The sequence below is a fragment of the Octodon degus genome, unplaced genomic scaffold, assembly GCF_000260255.1.
Source record: "Octodon degus isolate 3935 unplaced genomic scaffold, OctDeg1.0 scaffold00007, whole genome shotgun sequence".
In the NCBI taxonomy this organism is placed as follows: Eukaryota; Metazoa; Chordata; class Mammalia; order Rodentia; family Octodontidae; genus Octodon; species Octodon degus.
Genome location: NW_004524583.1, coordinates 26424680 through 26444842, shown reverse-complemented (window position 1 = coordinate 26444842; position 20163 = coordinate 26424680). Strand labels below are relative to the sequence as shown.

At 41.9% G+C, this 20163-nt stretch overlaps 1 protein-coding gene, 1 long non-coding RNA gene and 1 other non-coding gene across 5 annotated transcripts in view; 2 read left to right on the top strand and 1 right to left on the bottom strand.

Moving 5' to 3' along the window:
* Nucleotides 1–474, bottom strand: part of Arid4a (AT-rich interaction domain 4A) — an 85738-nt gene extending 85264 nt beyond the window's left edge. Inside the window, exon 1 of the mRNA XM_023701673.1 lies at nt 341–474. The gene's annotated coding sequence lies outside the window, so the exon portion shown is untranslated. The remainder of the gene's footprint in view (nt 1–340) is intronic.
* A 432-nt stretch (nt 475–906) lies between these two features.
* Nucleotides 907–19474, top strand: LOC111812524. Of its 3 annotated transcripts, XR_002818013.1 has the most exons (6): nt 907–1177; nt 3703–3761; nt 4232–4314; nt 12997–13130; nt 17496–17574; nt 18709–19474. It is a non-coding gene; the product is annotated as an uncharacterized LOC111812524 (long non-coding RNA). The 3 variants fall into 3 exon arrangements; XR_002818012.1 differs by lacking the exon at nt 17496–17574; XR_002818014.1 differs by lacking the exons at nt 3703–3761; nt 17496–17574.
* LOC111813364 lies at nt 8468–8629 on the top strand. The gene has a single exon (XR_002818649.1). It is a non-coding gene; the product is annotated as a U1 spliceosomal RNA (small nuclear RNA).
* Nucleotides 19475–20163: the final 689 nt, after the last annotated feature.

Below are 20163 nucleotides of genomic sequence, written 5' to 3'. Positions count from 1 at the left end.
GGGGACGCGTCCCGGCCGCCGCCTCCCGCCCCGCTCAACTTTTTGTGAAGCGCGGAGCGGCAGCGGCGGCGCAGCCCGGCCCGGGTCCCGCTGCGGACGGCGCCGCGGAGTTGGGCACAAGATCCCCGCTCGGAAGCAAACTTGGCGGCGCGGCCAGCTCCACAACCATCTTCCGGGCCGGGAGCGGCGGCCGCCGCGGCTCCTGCCCGCCGGTCCCCGCGCACCCTGCAGCCCTCTCTTCGCCGCCGAGCCCCAACTGCACCGGGATCCCGGGCGCAGGAGCAGCTGCTGCAGCCGCCTCGCCCATTCAGGACCGCCCGCCTGTCCTCTCCCCTCCTACCGGCCGCGGACGAGGAGTGCGTTGTCAGCCCTTGCGTCCTACGCCCCTCGGGCCGCCGAGGCCCCCCGTCCTGGTAGCCCCACTCCCGGCCGCGGCGGCAGTCCCAGCACTGGGTTCCCCACTCGCCCCGATTTACTGCCACAATCCACCAAATAACAAGCTGTTGAGCAGACTCGCTTCTACACGAACTACCATTGGCTGATCATGACGCCCAAGGGCTTCCGATTGGAGCTCACTCCCTACCGTTCTCATTGGATGTGGCTGTCAAACTTCACGGATTGGTGCAAGAAACAGCAGGTAGGACATTTTCCACTTGTGATTGGCTGTATCGGAAGAGTAACGTTATTGGAGAATCAGAGATTGAGTAAGCAAATCCTGAGACGTCATTGGTGGAGACGACTCCGGATATGCTCGACTAAACACTGATTGGTCCACTGTAGGGTCAGGAAGAGTATTCCGGCACGAAGATTGGCGGTGGAGTGTCCCATGGAGACGGAACCCAGAACCACGGCCAGGGGCTTACACGGGGGCGGGGCGAGAGTCCCTCCACGGCGCCTGCGCTAACGCGGCTTCTCGGCGCCATTTTGTCCCGGCAGCGGTGGCCGCAGCTCTACCGCATATTATATTTCTAGCATGAAGGAAGCCGAGTCGTTGTCCGGCCGATCTATCTTAGTGCGGAATCCATCCACAGCTTGCTCCAGTCCAGCACCTCGTGAAGTTCAGAAGAGTCGCGGAGCTGTCGGGAAGGTCGATCGGAGGCTGTGTTCGACTGACGGGTGGGGGGGCGCTGCTCTGGAGGCTTCGGCACCGGAAGTGGAGGCGCCGCCTGCAGGCCTGGTAAAAAAAAAGGCTCCCGGCGGCGGGGTGGGGATGGGGGCGGGAAGGAAGGGGCGAGGCTTCCTCTCCGCGGCGGGCGCGAGGCTGGCGTCGTCGCTGTCCGGTGGGCGGCCGCGGACCCTCGTGGTGCGCGCGGCGAGGCCGAGGCCGGCGTCCTCGGGGGCCTTCGCGGCGCGCGCCGCTCGCCGGGCTCCTGCCCCTGGCGGCTGTGGAAAGCTGATTGTTCGCTGCGGTAAAGTCGTCGAGGGGTGACTGTTGACGATCCCCGCGCACTGCGTTTCCCGAGCGAGAAGTTGTCCTTCACTGAAGCAGAGGGAATATTTTCCTCGCTCTCGCGGAGATTTTCAACGAGAAACATGCGGCGGGATTTGCAGGGAATGAATGAGTCCCATCTGGAGAGGTGTTTGGCGTCGGTGCCTTTATTTTGAGTCCCTTTGCTGTGTTTGGGGAGGTTGAAACATAGTGAGATCGAGCAGTTGTGACGGTTGTACTGAAGAATAGAAAGAACATCTTAGCGACAGTCCCTCAAGCGGGTGAGTTGTAATGTCTCCAAGAATCTCTAGGATTGGGAAGAACGGCCAGCAAGTTTTCTGTGGGCCAGTAAATAAATAGTAGAGTGGAAGAATGGTGGTTGAAAGATGTTTGGGTTGGCCAGGGTTCCAGTGAATCTGTTCAGCTTTCTGATGTGATCTTTTAGAATGCAGTTCTGCAGTTAGGGCCTACTTGTGTATGTGTTTACCCATTCATGTGGTTTTGCTTTTTTTTTTTTTTTAAAGATAAATCTTGCTATGAAGTTTAGACGGACCTTCAACTCACGATGTAGCTCAGGTTGGTGTCAAACCCGAGGAGACCCTCCTGCCTCTGTCTGCAGAGTGCTGGGACTCACTGTTACGCTTCGCCATATCCAGCTTCACTTTGCAACTTTTAAGCATTTAGTGCTTTTAATATGAAGCGTTATGAATTATTTCACAATTCTATCCTAAGTAAAAAAATTCCTCATACAGAGTTTTATCTGTAAGAGTGTTTAGGAGTGAAGCAGTTTTAAAAGAGGAAGCTATGAAACAGCATACTGCCGCTGAACTTCCCAGATGGCCATCACCCATAATTGCACTACCCAACCTTAAACTGATGTCATCTGATCCAACTGGGTAATAAGGAACAGTGTACAGAAGGCCCTTTTTGGGGGGGCAGGACCGGGGATTGAACTCAGGTTCTTGCGCTTGCCAGGCAAGCGCTTATTCTACTGAACCATTTCCCCGGCCCCAGAAGGCCTTTTTTGTGTGATTTTGTTTTTGAAAATTTAATTTACTCATTTTGTTCCCCATTTTTCCATTACAGAAACCCCTGGGAGAACATCAGAAATACTTTGTCTATAAAGCATTTTTCATGCCTTCATGGTGTTATGTAGAGTAGTTGTACCATAATTTATTTATAAGACCTGTCTTTTTTTTATAATGGCAACAATAGGTCAGTGAATATCCTTTTTTTTTTAAATTTTATTTATTTATTTATTTATGTGTGTGTGTGTGTGTGTGTGTGTGTGTGTGTGGGTGGCCAGCTCAGCCCACCAGGGGGCGGGGCTGGCTGGCATGTGGTGCTGGGGGATTGAACCGCGGTCCCTTTCCTTTGCTAAGCTTGTTCTAAGTAGGTGCTTTAGACCACTGAGCCATCTCACCAGCCCAAATGGAATAAGGTTTTTTTTTTTTTTTTTTTTGGTTCCTCGAATGCCTTCAGGGCACTTTTGGCCAGCGGGAGAGTTGTGAGGTTCGAACTCCAGCAACCTGAGGCTGACAGCTTTGTGGAAGCAGCCACTTAAAGGACTGAACTAGAGCCAGGCCCCCCTGGTCAGTGAATATCCTTTAGACATACTTTGCAAAATAGTATGCCTAAGAGCTAGTATCATTGGCTCTTACTGTGCTAGGCATCTAAATCTTTCTTCACATCCGTACTTACTCCTTTTGGAATAAATCTCCAGAAGTGCACATGTGCAGTTGTACCTCAGAAAGCTTTTCTTTTGCCAGGCATGGTGGAGCATGTGTGTAATCCCGATGCTCAGGAGAATGAGGCAGGAGGATCGCTGAGAGTTTGAGTCCAACCTGGGAGGATTACTACTAGTCTGAGCTGGGTAGCATAGCGAGGCCCTGTACTAAATAAATTTTTTAAAAAATGTCAAATTTTTAATATTTCTGTAACATGAAACTATTTTGAAAGGATATTTTGTTCAAAGTTCAGATGTATTGGAGCCGGTGAGCTAGCTCAGTGATCTAAAGCACCTGCTTAGGCAAGCTTGCAGGGACCATGGTTTGATCCCTGGCACTACATGCCACCCCAGCCCCGCTCTTCTGGTGGCGTGAGCTGACCACGAAACAACAACAAAAGTTCAAATGTGCTGTGTATAATTACGTATGGCATAAAGTCTGTGTGGCACTTCTGGTAAAATCTCAAAGTCAGAACATCTCTATGGATTTGATTGCCCTTTCTGATTCCCATTTCTGATTTTTCTGTTTTGTTTTTATTTTCTTGAGATGGGATCCTGACTGTTCATCTGACTGGCCTGGAATGAAGCAGTTCTGCCTTACTTCCTGTGGGTGCACCAGTGTATCTGACTTGTTTTCGAATTTTTTAGTGCTTAATGTTATTATTCAATACCATGATAAGCTTTTTTCTTTTTTTCCTTTTTTCATTTTGTAAAAGTGGCATAAAGAAGGCTGGGGAGATCGCTGGGGGGGCCGCGGGTTTAAGCTCCTCTCTGGCAAGTGGAAGGACCTGGGGTTGAAGCCAGGTACTGCATGCCGTGCGCCGTGCCAGCCACCAAAACCAAGCATGGTCACGCACACCTGTAATGTCTGCCCTGGGTAGGCTGAGACAGGAGGAACGCTGCAAGTCTGAGCTGTGTATAAGTAGATGATTAAAAATGTTTTATAAAGTGACAAAAAGAGATTATACCAGTAAGAGTGCTTAGGAGCAAAAAGCAAAAAATAATTTGTTACAACAATACATGTTCTGAGTATCTAAGCAATAACTATCAAAGTAAAAGACATCTGTTTCTTTCAGAATAAGACTGATTTTGTGAGAAAATGAGGCGCGATGTTCCAGTTGTAAAGATGTGGATATGCTTTCTTTGTTGAAAATTTCTGGTATGTAAATTTATTTGTTCTTAATCATTATTGGCTATGTTACACTATGTATAAGTGTAACTTCTGGAAAATGATAGAATTTATTTAATTGCATCACTATTTCTGGAAGTATCACTATATGTTGTAAAGTGTAACATTATTTATATTGAATGTAGCCCCTTTCCTAAATACATGTTTTTTTTAAGGTTACATAATTCACTTGTACTCAAAGCATAGTTTGTAATCTATATGGTCTTTTGTCTTTTTAAATTTCACTGCTGATTTTACAGCTACCCTGACTCATCATGGTTTTCTTCCACATTAATTCAAGTAGTTATTTCAAAAGATTAAGCATTTTGGTAACTTTGAAGACTAAAAAAGTACTGCGTGCTGATTGTGCCACTGGAGCTTCTCTACACTAAAATAAACAGTGCTTTAAATAGTCATTAAAGGCTCTTTAAGGATAATGAGGTGTGAACTGTACAATTAGGAAAGAAGAGGTAAATCAGATGGAGGATTTTGAACAAGAGTATGATTAGATAAGGAAAACTTCCAGGCAATAAACAAATTAGGAAGGGAGGACAGGCCGCAGATTAGGTTGGGAGTAGAATGGGGCTTGTCGCATCAACCCTGCTGGGATTCACTGTGCATCAGAATCCTGTGGGCAATTTGTGTTCTGTAAGGTTTCTAGAGCGCTTTGAAAACTGGGGCATGAGTAAAAATTATTTTTATTTTTGGACTTTTATAAATCATTAAATATAAAAATGAAAATCCATATTTTTATGGGGGTGGGTACCAGGAATTGAACTCAGGACCTTGTGCTTGCCAGGCATGTGCTGCACTGCTAAGCTATACCCATGCCCACCTTTTTTTTGGGGGGGAGAGGGTGGTTTTTTTTTGAGACTAGATATCACTAGTTTAGGTGGGCCTTCAACTTTGTAGTCCAGGCTGGCCTTGAGCTCAGCAGTCTTCCTGTCTTAGCAAGTGCTAGGATTATGCTCAGGCATCATTTATAATCTTTTTTAAAAAAATTTATTTATTTGGTACAGGGTCTCGCTATGCAGCTTGGATTTGTAGTGACCCTGTCTTAGCCTCCCCAGCACTGGGATTATAGGTGTGTAGCACACCCGGCATTCTGAGGCCTGCACTGCGTCCTTACACTTGCCAGGCAGGTGCTTAGACTGCTGAGCTATCTTCCCAACCCCTATCACCTGTAATCGTATCCTAACACATTTTTCAGATTTCCTTGTGCACAAGGGTATTCTTTGTTTTTAGTCATCAAGTGGATTTTTTAGTGAGAATGTGAAATCTCCGTAATAATTTTAATAGTGGAACATATCACATCTTCGTTTTGCCTCTTGAGATAGGGCCTCACTATGTAGTTCAGGTAGCCCTTGTGCTCAGAGTGCAGCCCAGGCTGCCTTGAACTCGCCCCAGTCCTCCGGTCTCAGTCTCCAAATGCTACGATTGCAGACAGTGGGCCAGTCCCATAATAGCCCATGTTTCTTTCTTTAACTTTTGCAATTGCTTGACCATGTAGGTGTCTAGATAGCGATTTTGTGCTATAATTACCTGCTTCCTTGAAGTAGCTTTTGCTTTGGAATGTTCTTTTATGATTGCTTTAAAGATGGTATGAGCATTTTTATGAAACATTTTTCTTGAAACATGGGCATGTTTTGTGTTTTGTTTTGTTTGTTTTTTTTTTTTGCGGAACTGGGGATTGAACTCAGGCCCTTGCGCTTGCCAGGGAAGCGCTTATTCCACTGAGCCATCTCCCCAGCCCCCTCGTTGTCTTCCAAGTTTATATTATTACCTTTCCCAATATTGTTATACAATATTATCTTTTGCTAATTTAGTAGTGCAAAAATAGGTTCAGAGTAGCTCCTGTTGGGGCTGGGGATCTATAGCTCAGTGGCAAAAGTGCCTGCCTGGCAAGTGCAGGGTCCTGAGTTCAATTTCTGGTTCTGAAAAAAGAAAAAAGCTGTTAAGTAAGATGGGACCTTTTTCTGTATATTTTACTTGCTCTTATACAAGATCTCTAAGCCCTCTAAGCATTAGCTCTTGATATTTTGTTGCTTGTTTCTTGCATAATACTTGGTTTTAATTTGCTGCATATATTTTTCCATATAGACTTCCCTTTAACTTTAGTTACTTTTGGTAAAAGGGTTATAACATACATAAAGTATATTGTTAGAAAATGCTGTAAAGAGCATTCATTGTGACTAAGCAGTGACTCAGGAAGTGAAGATGGGAAGACACGGTGCTGTTGAAGTGATGTCAGTGTGAGAGGAAACTGAAGTAGGAGCTAGAGAGAGAGGGGTAGGTAAGTAGTGAAGAGCTGATGGAGGCGGAAGAGTTGACATTTGATTGCTAACTGATGATAAAGTACAAAAGCAAGAAACGGGCCAGCCAGGTAGCTCAGCGGATTAAAGCGCCTGCTTAGGCAGACACGGGGGCCAGGGGTTCAACCCTGGGCCTGCCATGCTGCTCCCCCCTCCCAGGGGCGTGCTGGGACTATAATTGAAACTGGTCATGGTGGCACGTGCCTGTAATCCCAGCGCTTGGGAGGCTGAAAAACAGGAGGATCACTGAGTCCAATCTGTAGTGATCTGTAGACCCTGTACTAAATACAAAAAAAAAAAAAAAGAAAAGAAACAAAATACTCCTGTTACTTAGGAAAGTAACACCATTCACTGATGTTGAAAGTCAAGAGAGACTATTGGTTGTTATAAAAAGTGAAATCCTTTTTTTTTTTAAACCAAAGGCTTTTTTTTTTTTTGCGGAACCGCGGATTGAACTCAGGCCCTTGAGCTTGCCAGGCAAGCGCTTATTCTCCTGAGCCATCTCCTGGGCCCCAAAATCCTTTTTTAAACATGCAAATTCAGAGTTTTGAATGTCCATTAAGGACATTCTGTTTTGGGGGACTAGGGAGTGTCAGGGATCGAACTCATGATCTTGCCCTTGCCAGGCAGGCAGTTATGCTACTGAGCTATTTCCCTGGCCCAAGGATTGATTTTTTTTTTTTTTTTTTTTTTTTAAATTTGGCACAGGGTCTTGCTAAGTAGCTCAAACTCCTAGTGATCCTCCTGTCTCAGCCTCCCCAGCGCTGGGATTATAGGCATGCACCCCCATGCTGTGTTCCAGGGCTAGCATAGCTTGCGATGTCAAGGATCAACCTAGGTCCACACATTTGCCAGGCAGGCACTTAGACCGCCGAACTATCTCCCCAGCCCCCAAGGATCTATTCTTGTGTCAGATTTTGTACAGAGTTATTAATTGGGATAAGGTATGCTGGACCTTATGTTTCTGTTTTCACTTGAAATTGTTGACTTGGTTGCTTACGTTTTTATTAAAACAAAAAAGTAGGCAAGCAAAATAAGTTCAGAAAAATGAGATTCTCAAATGAAGGAGACAGGGCTGGGGAGATAACTCAGTAGAATAAGCACTTGCCTGGCAAGCAGGCATCAAGATCCCGAGTTCAATCCCTGGTACTACAAAAACAAAAATAAGGCAAATGAAAGAGAGGTTATACATTTCATTGTCATTGTTGAAAAAAAAGTCTTTTTGAAGATGTTCTATAAAATGTATATGTTTTAAGTGTTCAGTTATGGGGGTGAAATGTTCTCCTTCCTGCGTTGAGTAATTTTTTTTTTTTTGATACTTTTTTAATGTTTTGCTTTTCTCAGTACATGTTTTCAGTGAGTCATGCTTGCGCTCCTCATGAGAAGTTGATGCCTGCACATAACACAGCTCAGTTCTCTAGCCCCTTTTGTCCCCCTGTCTGTCTCTTGGTCCCCTTCTCATTTCAGAAAGCTCTATTTCCTGGCCTCATATTATCTTTTCTTTTGCTCATACAAGTTTTTGTGGTTTTCATTTTAAATGTTAAATATAAGGAATACCTTAATATTTATAAATATCAGAACATGGAATGGGCTGTCTTTCGGTTGTTCCTCAAGAGGAAGGACTTGATTTCAACTATTAAGCTCCTGTTGTTTCCCCACCATTGACTCACACACAAACATCTGAGACTTAAGAAAAAGTGGGTTTTTCTGTGGCTTACAAAGAACATTCTGGTTTTATTTCAGGAAAAAAGCAGATTTTCTAAATGATCAGTTGGGGATCAGCACATAATCAAGTACTTTTATTTTGGGTTCTACTCCACTTATAAAGCCCCATGCTCTACGTGGCTGGCAGCGGCCATCCGTGATGGTGAAGCCAGAGTTCTCAGGGCGAGGCTTAGCTGTTGCACTCGGGTGGCCTGACCCTTGCTATTGCCCCAGATGTGGACAACTCAACGGCGTAATTTGTGGTAGCGGAGGACTTTGTACTTTCTCCTTAATAAAAAACAACAAAAAACTTAAGCTTTTGGTTTTCATTTGGGGATAGGATGTGAGTTGAATTCTTAGTGCAAAAACAAACAAACAAACAAAAAAAGGGAATGATAGCTTTAAAAATCATTCAGATGGCAAAGAAACTACTTACAGCTTAAGATACCTAGATACAGCAGAGGATTTCTGTGAGGAAGGGTGGGTGAGAGCACATGTCTCATCCTTCCTGCCTCATCTAGAAGATGGCAGTAATTGATTTCACCTGACAAGGTTGGCGTTTGTATTGCACGAGTTGGTATACGTAAAGTGCTCAGACTGATGTGAAGTATTTAGGAAGCACTTGGTTATTAAGTGGTATTGGTATGCCTGTGTTACTACCTGAGTGTCATCTCAGGAGTTTTAAATGATTCTGTTGTATTTACATAGAGCCATGAGAGGAATAAAGCGCTTGGATCTTGCCTCCTGAAGATCATACCAGTTTTTTCTAACTTTTCCCCCATTCTTCCCTTAAAGTACCAAAGAGATGTATGCTCAGCTTTCATTGTTTGCCTGTACAAGCTTCCTGTTTTCTGTGTTTTTGTTTATGTTGTCCCAACCATCTAGAATTGTGTCTTACCTCTTTTGTGTTCGAATGAAACCTTTTGGGCTGGGGAGATAGCTCAATAGACTAAATGCCTGCCTGGCAAGAGCAAGGTCCTGAGTTCAGTCCCAAAAGAAAAAAAAAAAAATGAAACTTTTTAAGAAAAACTTTCTTGAAAGCTTTATAGGAATAAGTACAGGTAATCTCTTCATTTTCCTATTACATGGCTCCTACCACTTTTTGTATTCCATTTGAGCTTTTTATTAGCTTTAATGTTCTTCATTTAATTAAATCTTTTTAGGTAGAGAACTTTACCTCGTTCACTTTTACGAGTTTAAACTGTGTCACAGGCCTGGACACTTAGTAGTATTTGTTTATAGAGTCAAAGATTATAAGAGGCGTAGCCAGCTAAAAGGCCATTTGATGGACAGTGTGGCAGTAAAAGTGTGCTTTGTCAGTGTTTATATGCCCAAGAACGTCCTTGTCAGGCACTTAGAGGACATGTGAGGTTTCAGGATGAGTCAAGTTCAAGTGCATGTAGGTGATATGGCACTGGGGTGACTGACTATAGGTTGGGGATTTCTTTAGAATGTGTTCTTGGAATAGATGTGTTTAATTAACCACTAGAAGGGATGTTTTTCTGGTGCATTTGGTTTTCCACAGATCTTCCGTATTACTAGTATTATAGACTTGAGATACAGCAAGGACTAAGGGTATGTCTCTTGTCATTAACAGAATATATAGGTCACCTCACTCAGTATGTTGAACTTAGACTCTCAACTTTATGTAAGTGAATGTTTTAAATCACAGTACCAAATGCCTTTATGCAGGTATTATGTGAGGACATCTGTTTGATGCTTGGATGCTATGATGCTGATCAGGGGGCTTGCCCTTAAGATTTAGAAGAAGTGAAAGTGATGGGAACTGGAGAGATGATGTAAAACAGAGTCCTTGACCCCAGGCCACATACTGGTACCAGTCTGGGTCTGTGGCCCATTAGCCAGGCTGCATAGCAGAAGGTAAACGGCAGACAGACAAAGCCTTGTCTCAGTTTATTGCTTCTCCCCATTGCTTGCTTCATAGCCTGAGTTGTACCCCTTTTCAGATCAGCTCTGACATTAGATTCCCACAGGAGTAGAAATCCTACTGTGAATTGCACATTTAAGAGATCTAGGTTGTACGTTCCATGTAAGACTAATAATAGCAGAATTAAAGTGCACAGTGTAATGGAAATACAGTGAAGTGCACAGTAAATGTAACGTGCTTGAATCATCCCTAGACCATACCTCCATTCTGGCCTTTGGGAAAAAATGTTTCTAAGGCTCATCCTGGTGCTAAAAAGAATGGGCACCACTGAATTAAAACAACAGGCTCATATAAATAGCTAAAGAGGCAGGTACTCTGAGCTGGAAAATTCTCTGAATTTTTACAATAACTCAGCAGGATGTTGAGTTGAATAAGGATCCTAATATAGAAGCACTAAGTTTGAAAACGAGATGTTGTATGTTGTAATCATAACCCTGTTACTGAGTGACTGTGATCCAGGATACATCATTGTGTGAATTTTTGCTCTCAGAGAGTTTCATGGAGCTAAAGTATTTACAAGGTTTAATAAGTTTCTAGTCCAATTCCTGTTTTTACTTCCTATGTCCATTTGTCTTTATATGGTTAACTGTTAACCTTTAAAAATAAGAAATATAACACTAGACATTGACTCAGACATCTTAGCACTTAAGAAAGTTGTTGATGTCCTATCAAGCTGTAATGTTTTACCTGTCTTACTTTCTTCTTTTTTTTAATGTATTTAGTACAGGGTCTACAGGATCTCACTACACAGATCGGACTTGTAGTGTTCCTCCTGTTTTCAGCCTCCCAAGGGCTGGGATTGTCTCCTGTTTTTTGTACCAAGGGTTCTTTTGGGGTTTTTGTGTGTGGTGCTGGAATGGTAACCAAGGCCTGCAGATGGTGGAGGAGTACTGTACCACTGAGCTACATCCCCAGCCCCTATTTATCAAGAGTTCTGTTGTTTAGTTTTTTTGTTTTTTTTTTTTTAATGTGTGTGTGTGTGTGTGTGTGTGTGTGGCCAGCTCAGCCCACCAGGGGGCGGGGCTGGCTGGCATGTGGTGCTGGGGGATTGAACCACAGTCCCTGTGCTTTGCTAAGCTTGTTCCAAGTAGGTACTTTAGACCACTGAGCCATCTCACCGGCCCCTAGCTTTTTCAGATAGTACCTAAGCAAGAACATTTCCACAGTAGTAAAACTTCTGTTTTACATACTGTATAACATGCTTCAGTATATTCTTCTGTAATTTATTTTTTTTAATTTAGTGTGATACACAATATTGGTTTACTGACATTGCATGGCTCTCAGCCTGCTTTTGGGGGCAAGGGAGTGAATGAACTCAATCTTTACGATTGTTTGATGCTTTGTTTACTGGGGATTTTGAAATAAGTATGATACAAATTAGTTGATAGCTGAAAGGCCTCTAAATTGTTTCCGGGGTTTTAGAATGGAAGTTAAAGTAGTCACGAGAGAGATTTATTTTCTTTTTTTCAGCGTTTGGCTTGTGTGTTTGCTGAATTGTATTTATTCTGCTTCGTCTACTGTCCCACTTAGGGGATTATATATATTTGTGTTTAGGGTTACCTCAAATCCAACAGCAAGCAAAAGAAAAAAATCCACTAGAGTTCTTAACTGTTTCTTTAAAAAAAAAAAATCCGTTGTTTCTTAGTTTCTATATGCTTTCATAAAGCTGCTCCTAGTGTTTATATAATTCTCCGGGCTTACATCTTGCTCCCAAGGGCAGCAATGGAAATTTTTACATGAAGGAGCTTAGCAAAATGAAAGCCCGTCTTCTTGTTTCTTATTTCTCTGTGTATTGTGTATACTGCCTTTAAGGTCTTGAAATTGCCCAGGTTTTGGTAAACCAAGGCCGACTTCTGTTTTCCTCGTGTTCTTGAAAGTTCTGCATTTTATTACTTAGTCATAAAAAAACCTGTTTGTTCCCCAGTAAATACAAGCTTGCGCCATGAAACCAGCTTCTCTGTGCTGCTGTGAACTTCTGTCACATTTCCATTTAGGGAAAGGATGGATTGTAGAGTAGGCCAGCTTTCATTTCATGCTAAAGATCCTTCTCAGATTCACTTTGGAAGCTGTCCAAATGTCTGAAGGGGGAGAAAAATGACATGTCTCCACATAAAGTCATTTATCAGAAAGCTTCATTTGGCTCTGTGTCAGGGTTGCCAGGAAGGAAGAGAAACGTTTTTTTGCTGTTAGAAATTTTTAGCGTATGACTTGCCAACATTGTAACTTCCCATTAGGGCCCCCACGTGAAATGTCGTTGAATTTGTGCGTGAGTACATTGCCTTTGAAGGCAGGATTTCTGTTCGCTTCTAGTATATTTTTCTTACGGAAATTTGTAAGAACTGTGTTCAGCCACGTTGCTCCATTTACAACAGAGACAGGCCAAGGTCATATGTTAATTCAGATAGAAATTGGCTACAGTCTGAATGTGGGGCATCATGTGCATGATAAATCTTTTGCTGTCAAAATCATAAGTAGAATAGTTATAAATGATGAGTTATGTTTTATTAAGTGAATTCCCAGATATGTTTTAATGAAATGTGTAGTAGAACATTATTTCATGATAAACCTGAATCATACTCCTGTTTCTGCTGAGGGAACCTTTGTGCTATTTTTTATAGTGGTGGAACCACTCTTCCATTTGTTGTTGTTTTTAACCAAAGTGACTTTGGGCTGCTTTTAATCAGAGCTGTTTCTCCCTTGATATTTCAGTCAAGTAAGAAATCCCCGAACATGAATGAAGAGTAAATTTCTTCCTCATTAGGGCCTTGGCTCAGTCCACCTTCATGTTGAAAAATTCTCTTCTAATACTTGAGTTGCTGTATTTGGAGAGCTGATACTAAATTGTAAGTATTTGAAAACATCTATGGTAAATTTACCACATGTTTTCTTTCCATCTATGTATGTATTTCTGAAATACCTACAGTATTTCTCATAAAATGTAGAAAGCTTTTTCCTAAATACCTACTGTTCCCTACTGTTTTATCCTGTTTTGCTTTATATGAGAAGTATCATCACTTAAACCTCGTGCTTGCCAGGTAGGCGCTTACGCCACTGAGCTAGCTCCCCAGCTTTTTTTTTTTTTTTTTTTTCTGAGACCAGGTCTTACTATGTAGTTCAGGCTGGCCTAGAACCCAGGGTGATTCTTCTGTGTCAGTCTCCCAAATGCTGGGGTTACTGATGGGAACTACCACACCCAGCCCTCTTCTCTTTAGCCAAATACATTTAAACTGTACCCAAATCTGTTTTTAGGTTTTAATGTGCTCATAAAAATTACACCTGTTACTTGTTCAAAAAACAAACTGAGGGGCCGGACTTTAGACCTAATGAGTTCACATCTCTAGACAATTCATAGGCTGGCCTTTGAGCCAGTTGATTAGCATTTATTGCATAATTTCCATATCATCTGAATTCTAGTGTGTTATTTTAAAGCTGGGTCTTCTGCCTAGGCCAGAGTATCCTTGAACTCACCTGCAGCCTTGTGGGTGTTAGGATTCCAGGTATGTACCACCATGCCCAGTTTATTCATTTTGTTGTATTGATTTTGTTTATATTTTGGGCACATCAGTCCTTTTTTCCTATAAATTATTGACATCCTGAGTTCACTTACTGGAGAGCTCACGCATCAGATGTCTGGGAAACTGTCCTAGGTTCCATGTTTGTCAGAATTGCTTCTCAGAGCACACGTATGGTAGTTCAGGGCATATATGTAGTATATGGAAATGTAGGTTTCTACTGTGTGTATGTCTAGTAGATCTGTCTCACCATCCTCATCTTGATAGTGATACATTGTAGACATCCAAATGGTTTCTTGAAATTTCTGCTCTGTCACTAGGTTACTGCTGACTTTCAAACCAGTCACACCTACCAAAGATACATTAGCATCTTTATAGCTCTAATTCTTACATACATCATTTTCCTTACTCACTTTTCTGTATTTCCTTAGTGCTTTCTTAGAATACTACTCCCATATCATGTTTGACTTTGAATCCTTTCGGGTTTCCCCTAAGAGGGACAAATAGTACAGATCACACACTTCAGAGGTCAGCTCAGCATGTGAAGGAAGCTTGCTCTTCACCAGTCTACAGATGAGTCATACTACACTTGCGTTCACTTAAAGAGATGTTATGTGTGCCGGAAGGAAACACATAGTACAGTGTTTACACCTCGACTGGGTGGGGTGTCAAAGAAGGAACCTCCCTTTTAATGTGCCAGTGTTTTAAATATAGAGGTGCATATTCATGTACTGCTGATTTTTTTTTTGGGCTGGCTCTGCCTGCCCTGAGGGGGGCCTGGCGTGATATGTGGTACCAGGGATCAAAGCGTGGTCCTCTGCGTCTGCCTAAGTTTTGCCTAAGCAGGTGCTCTAGACCGCTGAGCTGTCTTGCCGGCCCTCACATGCTACTTAATTAGTTCAACTACATTGAAAGTATTGTGTAAGCTAAAGGGCGTATTTCCTATTTTTTGTTTCCTCTCAGTAGTTCTCAATAGGCAAGGGTTCTTGGGCACTGATGTAGAGTACAAAAATGGATACATTTTTTAATTAAAATTGGAGCTCACTCCCCCAAAAATTGCCCCTTTACTCAAATTGTATAACGTAAAGAATGGGTGTACACAGTGGCCTTCAAGCGGTGCAACCGAAAGGCTCCCAGCTGGCACACACGAATGTGCTCAGTGCTCACTTGAATTAAATGGATAATGCCTGGCATTTCAAGTATGGTTTAATAAGCTGAGTATGGTGGCACATGCCTCTAATCCAGCACTTGGGAGGCCGAGGCAGCAGGATTTTTGTGAGTTCTTAGGCTACAAAGTGAGCTCAAGGCCAGCCTGCACTGCACTGCGTAAGGCAGTCTCAAAAAGGCGAAAAATAAAGCATGGTCTGTTGTAACGTAAATACAGGGAAATTCTGTTTATGTACATTTCCTGTGAATTTTGACTTAGACACATTTTTATGATGAAGTCCAACCAGTACATGACCTTTGCATCACAGTAAAAATTGCCTTGTGCTTAATTTCTTTTTTGCACCCTCTAGAATCACTGGTCTGTAGTTTGGCCATTCCAAGACGTCCCATGTTGGAGATGTACACAGTGTGTGAACCGTACAGCCTAAGCTTTCTGAAGTGAAATGAAGCGCACACCTGTGATTCCAACAGCAGTGAAGTCTGCGATGAACACCTGAAGTATGCTAGTGGTGTGTAAACTTGAGAAGAAACTGCCAGACTGCCTTCCAGGGCAGCTGTACTGCCTGCACCTTGTGTGCAGTGAGTGACGCGCCGCCGTTGCTCCTCGTGCTCACCAGTGCGGGGAGGGGTCAGTCTCTCCGGTGTGTCTTTGGAAAGATGAGTAGCCTCTCACTATAAATGTGTGTATCTCTAACAAATACTGAGTGATGAGTGTCCTTTGACATATATTTTTTTCCATCTGTGTATCTTTCTTAGTGAATTGTATGGTTTCACTTTTCCTTTTTTTTTTTCTTTTTTTAAACACGAAGCTTATATAGTGCTGGTGGGCCGTGATTTCATGGCAGTCCCTGAGCCCCAGCTTCCCGAGTGCTGGAATTGTAAGTGTGCACCACCATGCCCGGCTGTTTTGCCCATTTTGAAAAACTGGGTTGTTATGTACTGTTTAATTTTGTATGCCCTATGTACATTATTCTAGACACAAGACCTTTGTCAGAGATGGAATTTGCAAGTATTTTCCTTCTTGTTACTCTCTTAACAGCATTTAGAACAAATTTTTTTAAAATTTTGGTGACATTGTGTCCCTTTTCTTAATTATGCGTATAGTATTAAGAACTTTTTTTTTTTTTTTTGAGACGGGGTCCGACTGCAGTTCAGACTGACCTTGAGCTCACTTTGTAGCCCAGGCCAGCCTTGAATTTGCAGCAATCCCCCTACCTTAGCCTTCTAAGTGCTGGGATTATAGTTGTGTACCACTAGGCCAGCTAAAAACTTTCTTAAAACCAGCAACAGATCTATTTGCTCCCTGGAAGTTTTATATTTTGACAGCACTATCTTAATTTTGCAATAAAATAAGAAACAGTAAAGTTTTGTTTTGTTTTATTTCTTTTGAGACAGGGTCTTGCTATGTAGCCCAGGCTAGGTTCATCCTCCCAAGTGCTGGGATTACAGGCATGCACCAGTGTGCCTGGCCTAATTTTTTTGCCTAATGTTTTTTATAAGTTGTTTTGTATTTTGATTTACATTATTGGTCTCATCACTTTTAGGGAATTAATTTTTGTAACATAAAAATGAGGTTGAAGATTTTATTCTCTTGAGTATATCCATCTATTTTGTTTGTTTTTTGGCAGAACCGGGGATTGAACTCAGGCCCTTGCACTTGCCAGGGAAGTGCTTATTCCACTGAGCCATCTCCCCAAGCCGTGTATATCCATCTAAACATTGTACTATTGTTTCACATTTTCCTGGGCATAAAAATGATTTCATGCTATAGCTCATGAAATGGTTTCATTAAAACTAAAAAATTTTGTAAAATTCTCAATTTATAACTGAGCACCGAAATACTTTTTTCTCATCAAAATACCACCAATCCCAGGTTTGAAAGTTCCCACACTGACAACCAAAGCATGGCTGCTTGTTCAGTATTTGGAGGACTAAGTGTAAGCTCAGTGGTTGAGCTAGCATCTTCATGGTCTTGGTTTTGATCCAGCATAGAAAAACTTTTCTTGCATAAACTGCATAGTAGGTCTTAACAGTGTTTTGAGTTTTTAATTTTTTAGTTCCAGTGTAAATTTTAGAAGCAGGTCATTGGTTTCTTACCTCCCATAGAAGAAACCACTTGGGAAACTGATTATGTTTCTGTTGAGTCTGTAAACCACATTGAAGAGAATTGGCCTCCTTAACTCTGAGTCATCTGATCACTTTAGTTTTCTCTCAGAGTTTTGAAAAGGGAGACTGGGGATGTTCCTTAGGGCAAGGTCCTGAGTTCAATCATCAATGCTTAAATTTCCACTTATGTTGCCATTTTTAGTAACATGTAATCTTCATTTAATAAGATAATGGGTGATGTGTATGAAGTCACACAGTGACAAAAGATACACACATGAAACCTCTCAATTATAAATACCCTTGTATTAATTAGTGTTAAGTTTTCCTAAACTGTCATGGGTGTTGTGAGGTAAGTCCTAAATATTTTTAGCAAGAAGAATCTTACTCCATGAAATGCAATAATTGATGCCCTTGTTTATACAGTGATAACTCAGAATTGGTTCCACTACCAAAAAATGAGGACCAAGTGAGTTGTTTGGGCTGGAAGGTGCAGCACATCATGGTAGGCCATTGATGCTAAGTAAGTTCAAGCTTGCACATCAAGCACCAGGCCAATGAGGCCTCAAACATTTTTGCATCAAGATGTGTAAAGTAACAAATGTGAAAGTTTCAAAGCATGCACGTTACCAAGTATCATATCTTATGAGCTTCAGTTTTCCAGATCTGTTTAGATGATAAAAGTCATACTCCCCTTAATGTAAAAATCTTCAACTAAGTGTGGCAGTGCATTGTCTGTAATCCCAGCACTCAGGAAGCTGAGGCAGGAGGCTCACCGTGAGTTTGTTACTGTCTCAAGAAGCCAAAATAAAATCAATGAATTTAAGACTCAGATCAGTACATTGTTGAACCAGAGTTCTTAAAAGTGTATTTTATTCTGGTTAATATGTATAAGGGAAACATCCATATTAGTCTCAAGGGTTGTAAGTGATTGCAGTCATTTGTTCACATTTTAGATTTTTTTTTTTTTTGGTGGAACCGGGGATTGAACTGTGGCCCTTGTGCATGTCAAGGAAGCGCTTATTCCACTGAGCCATCACCGCAGCCCCCACATTCTAGAATTGTTTAGTCCAGATTGCCTGCCTGGCTCCTTCTCGTCGTTTCATTCAATTCCTTTCTGTTTCCTGTTTTCTTTATCTTTTTTGAGACAGGGTCTCACTATGCAGTCCTGGCTGGCCTTGAGCTCACTTTGTATCCCAGGCTGCTCCAGCTCACAGTGATCCTCCTGCCTCTGCCTCCCCAAGTGCTGGGATTATAGGTGTGGGCTACCATGCCCAGCTTGAATTGCATTTCTAAAGATAAGAAATTCAGTATTTAGCTAAGCCTACAATCCCAGCAACTCTGGAGACTAAGGCAGGATGATCACAAATTTCAGCCCAGTCTTGGCTTGTTAGCAAGACAGTCTCAAAAAACTAAAAATGGCTGGGGATGTTGCTGTGTGCAGAGGTTCTGGATTCAGTGCCCACTACTGAGAAACAAGACCACATACACATAAATAAATAGTAAAAGTTAGTGTTTTACATGGGCATTTTTATCAGCATAAAATGACAATTCATTTTAACCTTAATTTGTTATGTGTCTATGAAGTTTTTAATGGTTCAGTTAAATGGACTGATGACCTGTCACTATTTTTTAGCAGGCATTTGTGGTAGAAATACAAGCAAATGGATGATTCTTACCAGATAAGTGCTTTTGTACTCTAAAAATTCATTTTATGTGGAGCAGTGAAAGCAAAACTTTTTTAAACTTTTTTTTCTTTTTTTTTAGGTAGCAGGCTCAAGATGACTTCTGGAGTAATAAGGTAATCTTAGTTTTACAATAAATTTTATGTTAAAGTGTAAATCTACCTGTATCTAGCTTAATCTTGTGTATATATTACATCAATACATAATTCTTTTTCTAAGAGCTGTATGGAGCTAGGTATAGCTTAGTTTTACATTTATGGGGTATTACACAGCATCTACAGTAGCTATAATTGGCTTAGCTGCTCAAAGTTAGGATTTAGAATCAGGCTTTGTTGTTTTCTTTTGAGACATGGGTGTCACTATGTAGTTCAGCCTATCATTGAACTCTCACTGTGTAGCCCAGGCTGGCCTGGAACCCTCAGCAGTTCCCCTACTTCAACCCCAGGGGCTGGGATTATAGGTGTGTGCCATCTGATTTTTGAAGTTATTAGCTATAGTGATAGAAATTTAAGAATAGTTACACTGGAGCACAGTTATAGATGATTTATGTATTAGTCATACTTTGGAACTTCGGAGAAATATAGAACTGACCATAGGCTAGCTTAGGCATACTGGTCTTCTGTCTGAAAATTTAGTTGTAATACTAATTTAAAGTTGTATCAAGGGCTGGGGAGATAGCTCAGTAGAATAAGTGCTTGCCTGGCGAGTTCCGGATCATGAGTTCAATCCCCAGTACCGCCAAAAAAAAAAAAAAAAAAGTTGTATCAAGGGTCAAGGAGATAGCTCAGTGACAAGAGTGCCTGCCTAGTGCAAGCTGAAGGTCCCGAGTTTGATCCCTGGTACCACCAAAAAAATAAAAAAATAAAGTTGTATTATAGGTAGCATTTCAAGTATAATGATTTGCTGTTTAAGCTACACAGGTGTTCAAAGTCTAGCAATACCCAAAGGTGACAGTTGAGTGGAGTATCAGCATGAACCCTATAAACTATGTATGCTTGGTTTTCAGGTAGTAACACTTGTTCTTGTCCTTTAACATAGCACTCTGACATACATCCTTATGCTTGTGTATGGTACTGGGGAACAAACTCAGGGCCTCACACATGTTAAACAAGCAAACATTCCACTACTGAACTGTACCCCAGCCCATATGTAATAATTGACTTTGGCCCTAACCGTTGGTTCTTTGCTCGTTTTGTTTTACTTTATAGATCAAGAATCTTGGGCCAGGGAGATGGCTCAGTAGAATAAGTGCTTGTCTGGCAAGCACAAGGGTAATGAGTTCAATGCCCGGTTCTGCCAAATAAATAAATTAATAAAAATAAAAAATTAAAGAATCTTTAAACTCCTCACAATAATAAAGGAAAAAAGCAAAAATCAGTGACTCCTTGTTAGCTTTTCCTATTGCTGAG